Below are 7,014 nucleotides of genomic sequence, written 5' to 3'. Positions count from 1 at the left end.
CACTCATAATGAGCTTTAGGAAGAATTTTTTTTTTTGGTGATCATACATTTCTTTCAAACTTTTCCACAAGATACGAGGATCTTTTATTGTAAGATACTCCATTTTTAATCCCTCGTGAAGATGATGACAAAGGAAAATCATAGCCTTTGCTTTGCTCTGACTGGTTATCGTATTTCATTCTTAAATTTTTTTTCTCCCCAATTCATAACATCCAGGTGAAGTTTGGCACCGAGCACCCGTGAAAAATAATTATCGTCATTAATGTCAAGGGCTGCAGTTCTAATTTTATAAGGTTTTGTTACTGGGTTTAGAGTATGCCTTAGTTTATTGTATTTTGTACTGTTTTTGTATTTTACATTAGTCTCCTGAGGCTTTAGGACAAGTGAGAGAATGTTGGGAATGGCATCCTAAATCTCCTGATAGTCTTGTAATTTGTAAACTTTGTAAACGTATTGTTATTAATAAAATAAGTGTTATTTTATAAGCATTTACTCAATCCAACAAACTAAGACCCGATGTTATTTTATGTAACTTAAGTTTGTATGTGGAGACATACAAGTGGATCATGCCTTAAGTGATAACCTAAATGGTCTGTAGTAGATGGACAAGAAGGGATACCTTATCCTTGTGACACTTCGGATACAACCCACTTTGTAGACGTTACAAGTGTTGTAAAGTGCTACAAATGGTATGATCCTAATCATTCATGTGGAGACATGCGAACGGATGTATCCTATACAAAGAGTTTGTATAAGACCCGACCACGAAATGATTAGTCTCTTTACATAACGCTGTTGATAATTGTGACTTACATTTCAGTAAGATGACCATAGGTGACATGACCTTAATCCTGCGTGAGTTGGGAACTCCTGCCGATGAGGGAGGTCATTTGATTTTTATGGGTGAGAGTGGCCAGATTGCCAACTCAATAAGCCTACCATTTTAGAGATTCTTCTGATTAGGGAGCCTGGAACTCAGCTACACAAAAGGAAATTCATTCCTTCCCTGAAGAAAAGGTAAGTAGATAAATTGCTCTCTTAAGGTCTGATTTTGGGTCTTCAACATAGTAGCCACACCCTCTCTTGGGAAGAGAGGACTCAGTTATAGTGGGACTATGACTTATTGTTCATTAGAGAAATCAGTGGTACTTAAGAAGTTAGATGTAACTACAAGGGCAAAATGGTAACTGGCCTAGTTGTACTTACGAATGATTTGTGAACGATCATCGCACTATTAATTGGTTATATATGGACACAGAAATATATCTGTAGTGCAAACAGTGCAGCTGTCGGTCTTTATTGTTGGGAATGGTGTCCTAAATCTTCTGGTAGTTTCGTAGTTCGTAAACTCTGTAAACATATTGTTATTAATAAAATAAGTATTATTTTATAAGCATTTACTCAATCCAATAAACTAAGACCCGATGTTATTTTATGTAACTTAAGCATGTATGTGGAGACATACAAGTGGATCATACCTTAAGTAATAACCTAAATGGTCTGTAGTAGATGGATAAGGAGGGATACCTTATCCTGGTGACACTACGGATACGACCCGCTTTGTAGATGTTAGTAAAGTGCTACAAATGGTCTGATCCTGATCATTCATGTGAAGACATGCGAGCGTCTATACAAAGAGTTTGTATAAGACCGGACCTGAAATGATTAGTCTCTTGATATAACGCTGTTGATAATTGAGACTTACATTTCTCTAGGATGACCATAGGTGATATGACCCTAATCCTAAGTGAATTAGAAACTCCTACCTATGAGAGCAGTCCTTTGATTTATATGGGTGAGAGGGCAAGATTGCCAACTCAACAAGCCTACCATTTTGGGGATTGGTCTGATTGGGAAGCTGGGAACTTAGCTACACAAGACGGAATTCACTTCTTCCTTGAAGTAGGGGTAAGTAGTTAAATTGCTCACTAAAGGGTTGATTCCGGGTCTTGAACATAGTGGTCATATCCTCTCTTGGGAAGATTGGACTCAGTCATAGTGGGACTATGACTTATTTTTCAGTAGAGGAATCATTGGTACTTAAGGAGTTAGATGTAACTACAGGAGCCAAACGGTAAATTGGCCCAGTTATACTTACGAAAGATTTGTGAAGGGTCATCGCACTGTTGATTGGTTATGTGGACACAGAAATATATCCGTAGTGCGAAGAGTGCAATTGTCGGTCTTTATTATTGGGAATAACAGTTAACAGATGGTGGATATTGTGATTAAAGAGTTTAGTTAGTTATTCACGTACCATTAGAACTTCAAGCTACAGATCCATAAGGTCCCCTTGGTGGCTTAATGGGTTCAAGTTGAGAATAATATTTTGGGTTAGTTTGAAGTATTCAAATTAACAAGAGAAAATTTGATTATATATGATATAATTAAATTGATTCAATTATATGTGATATAATTGATATAATGTAATCGATACATTATTTAATTGGAGGAATTAATATAAATATGATTTATATTAAATGCCATAAAGGAGAAAAAAACTATGGTTTATATGTTGCTTATGATGCAATATTAAAACTATAGGCTATAAATATAATATGATAAGTTAGTTATTGTATTTATTTATAATATATTAATTATGAGATAATTAATATTATTTTTCTCCAGTAGCTGACTTGAGTGGGAGGTTATTTATAGTTATGGCTAACTGTTGGATAAAGATGAAAATAGTTTTCATTTTTTTTCATAACACTCGCTACAAGCATCAAGTAATCAGATTACTTGTGAGAGAATAAACGATAGGCATCGAGTATTCTATACAATAGTTACTCATTGCTGCACGATCGAGTAGCAAGTCTATACAATAGACTTCCTTCTTCTGTCGCATACTCAATCGTCTACTCATTCGTTTAGCTTCCTTCATTCTATTGGGATTGATGTCCTAATTCTCTTAGTAGTCTCGTAGTTTGTAAGCATTTTGTAAACATTTAGTTATTAATAAAATAAATATTATTTTATAAGCATTTACTCATATCCAATAAATTAAGATCTGTAGTTATTTCATGTAAGCATGTATGTGGAGACATACAAGTGGATCATGCCTTAAGTAATAACCTAAATGGTCTGTAGTAGATGGATAAAGGAGGGATACCTTATCCTGATTACACTACGGATATGACCCACTTTATAGGTGTTACAAGTGTTGTAATGTGCTACAAATGGTCTGATCCTGACTATTCATGTGAAGACATGCAAGCAGGGGTATCCTATACAAAGAGTTTGTATAAGACCGGAACACGAGATGATTTGTCTCTTTATATAGCACCGTTGATAATTGAGACTTATATTTCACTAGAATGACCATAGGTGACATAACCTTAATCCTGAGTGAGTTGGGAACTCCTGCCTATGAGGGCGGTCCTTTGATTTGTATGGGTAAGAGTGGCAAGATTTCCAACTCAACAAGCCTACCATTTTGGGGATAGGTCTGATTGGAAAGTTGGGAACTCACCTACACAAGACAGAATTCACTCCTTCCTTAAAGTAGGGGTAAGTTGATAAATTGCTTCCTTAAGGGCTGATTCCAACTCTTGAACATAGTGGCCACACCCTCTCCTGGCCCGAGAGGACTTAGTCATAGTAGGACTATGACTTATTGTTCATTAAAGGAATTAATGGTACTTAAGGAGTTAGATGTAACTACACGGGGAAAAATGGTGAATTGACCCAGTTGCACTAGATTTGTGAAAGGTCATGCACCATTGATTGGCCATATGGACACAGAAATATATCTGTAGTGTGAAGAGTGCAATCGTCGGTCTTTAGTGGAATGACCAACAGTTAACAGATGCTGGATCTCATGATTAAAGAGTTTAATCAGTTATTCACGTACCATTGGAGATTAAAGCTACAGGTCCATGAGGTCCCATTGGTAGTTCAATGAGTTCAAATTGAGAATCAGATTTTGGGTTAATTTGAAGTGTTCAAATTAACAAGAGGAAATTCAATTAAATGTGATATAAATGATATGATGTATTAGATACATTAATTGAAGGAATTAATATAAATATAATTTATATTAAATACCATAAAATAGAAAAACAACTATGGTTTATATGTAATTGTGAGATAAAAGGAAAATTATTTTTCAAATCAGTTGGTTGATTTTTCACTCGGATTAATCTCACAAAAAACTATCAAGTAATGGTGTTTTACTAAACGATAGCATAGGGAGCATACACAATCAAGTTACGAGTTTACTATATGATAGTTACTCGCTTACTCGTTGCTACACGATCGAGTAGCAAAATCTATACGATAGGCTTCATCTTTCTAAATGATCGAGTACTTCATCTATACAATAGACAACATTCATCTCCCACTTACTCAATTGTCTACCTCCTGCTTTCCTCAATCCAAAATCATACAGAGTCTATAACTCTTGGATTCTCACACCGAGAATACCAAGGTAACTATTGTGGTGGTGTTATAGTTCCGTTCGAGGATCGAGTTAGACTCGATTGGGATCGAGGTTCATTGAGACGTTCGTTGAGATCGTGTTTTGATTGTTGCGTTCGAGTTTGTGTTGTTGAATGAGTTGCTGAACGACCGAGGGATACTTGAAGAAGAGTTCTTCAAAGGTTTACATACTCTATCCCTTATTCAGTCTTTTAAAGAAACATGTTGTAATTTACTGTTTATGCATAATCGTTTTCGTTTAGACTGTAATTGTTTGTGTTCTTGCTCAATGGGATTTGGAACGATCTGCTTCCACTCACTGGATCTCTATGTTTAAATTTTCTTCAATTGGTATCAGAGCCAGGTTGTTCTGATATTCCAAATTCCATTACTGTATTGAACTTCTTTTACAGAGTGGGTTTTAAATGTTCTACAATGCGTTTAAGCATTAAATGTGTTTGTGGATGTGTTGGTGGATGTTTAGGGATGATTGCCTCTATTTAAAGCTTTCTTTAAGTTTACAAAGTGTTAATTTGTAAGGGCCCCTATGTTTTTTAGGCATAATTAACAAGTTATCGAGTCTGTATTCAAAGTGTTTGGAGTGTTTTGAGTCGTTTGTGATGAAGTTTCAAAGTTTGGAGATGTTGTTCTCATCAAGAAAGAAGACCAAAGGTTGGTCGCATTGTGTAGCCCAGGCTAAATGATTGTTAAGATTTGTCTAAATGATCGTGTAGAAAAGTTCTACCCTATCGTGTAGTATTTACTAAAGGATCGCATGGCTGATGCTAAACGATTGAGCAAAGAGTTTACTCAATTGCGTGGACGGTTGGGGTAAACGATTGCATGGATACTTGGGGTAAATGATTGCATGGACTATTGCGGTAAACGATCGCATGGAGTTTATAATACTCGTCTCATGGTAGCGCGTGCACTAAACGATCATGTAGTCTAACACGCTTCATTGCATAGTCACTGCCTACTCGATCACTTGGTATACGATAATTGACGCTTGCTTCGCGATCGTTTAGACGATCATGCTTCACTGCATAGTTGTCGTCTATTTGATCATTTAAGCACGCATTACACGATGTGTGTTGCACGATCGCGTGGCCTTTATGCTTATCGCATAGTCATAGGCAATCAATCCATGCTAAACGATCGTTTATGCTCATACAACGTTGCTAGACAATCACAGGGAACTGTTACACGATGAAGGAGACGCGGCTTCGCCTGGACGGTTCAAGACCCGATTCGTCTGTTTGAACCGGTGGACTCAATCCTCTTTGTAATAGTTAGCTTTATTCTTCTGGATTTAAGGCTAATTATCTCGGTCCATCAACTTTTATCTAATGTACATAAGATGTATGTTTATTTGTATGCCATAATGTATGACATATATTTAAAACCCACCTTAGGTTATACATTTGTTAATGCATTATCTTTATATTATAAGTGTTATAATATAGTAGATTGCATAATTAAATTACTTTAAAGCATGCTCATGCATCATATAATATAAGAGTTATATTTATGCATGCATTAAGCATATTCATGCATCATCTTTATATTATAAGCGTTATAGTATAAGGGTGTATGAGAGCATGTATGTAACAACCCGACCCCTTAGGACTTAAGTTAGGCCGTTATTAAAATACATGCATGCATGACACTTAAAACGAAACTCCTTTATGTTGAAATAAATGCTAAATAGATAAGGAAGTTCAAAAATCCTTTATTAAATGCAAACGTTAAAAACAAGAATAAGGTACTCATAAATCACAAAGGTTAATAAATAGATATGAAAAACAATTCTTACTAACAAGTTTCAAACGTCAAAACTAACATTAAGAGAAACATGAAAAGAACTCTAAATCTCATGATGCGGAAGCGTAAAAACTAGTCCCAGTGGCTCGATCACGAATTCTGCTTGTCCATCGCTAGTGCATCTCTATCCTTACCTGAAACAAAAACATGAGAAAGAATGAGTATAAAATACTCAGTAAGTAACCCCACTACTGGGGTCAGGCTGGGCATCTATGTCCTCTAGATACCCACCTCTGGCATATATACACATGAAACAAGAAGGAGACTAAGTCTTATCCTACTGTAGTTAAGTATGGTCACTACTTCTAGCGAATCCGGAAGGAGACACAAACTGATGAATCTCGAAAGAAACACAAACTGGTGAATCCTGAAGGAAATACAAACTGGTGAATCCCGAAGGAAACACAAAATCTAATGGGCATCTAACTAATCAGTAAGGACAATTACACAGTCTCAACATCAAAATCATCACCGTACGAATCTATGACATACATGTAATCCTCAATACCATGGCTCTACCACATACACATATACCTCAACAGCATTGTTCTACAACATACATGTATACTTTAACATCATAATTCTACAACATACATGTATACCTCAACATCATCAGATCAGATACAATCATATGGAAACACATACCATCTCATACTCGCATTCAAGTGTCTATGTGCATATTTAAATAATTCAGATCTCGTGATAGAACATACTTTGATTCAGATCATACTATAAATTTATCATGCTAACATTTTTCCATAACATACATTT

The sequence above is a fragment of the Benincasa hispida genome, chromosome 9 (genome assembly GCF_027475165.1).
Source record: "Benincasa hispida cultivar pf3 chromosome 9, pf3_genome.v1.1, whole genome shotgun sequence".
Lineage (NCBI taxonomy): Eukaryota > Viridiplantae > Streptophyta > Magnoliopsida > Cucurbitales > Cucurbitaceae > Benincasa > Benincasa hispida.
This window is presented reverse-complemented; position numbering follows the sequence as displayed.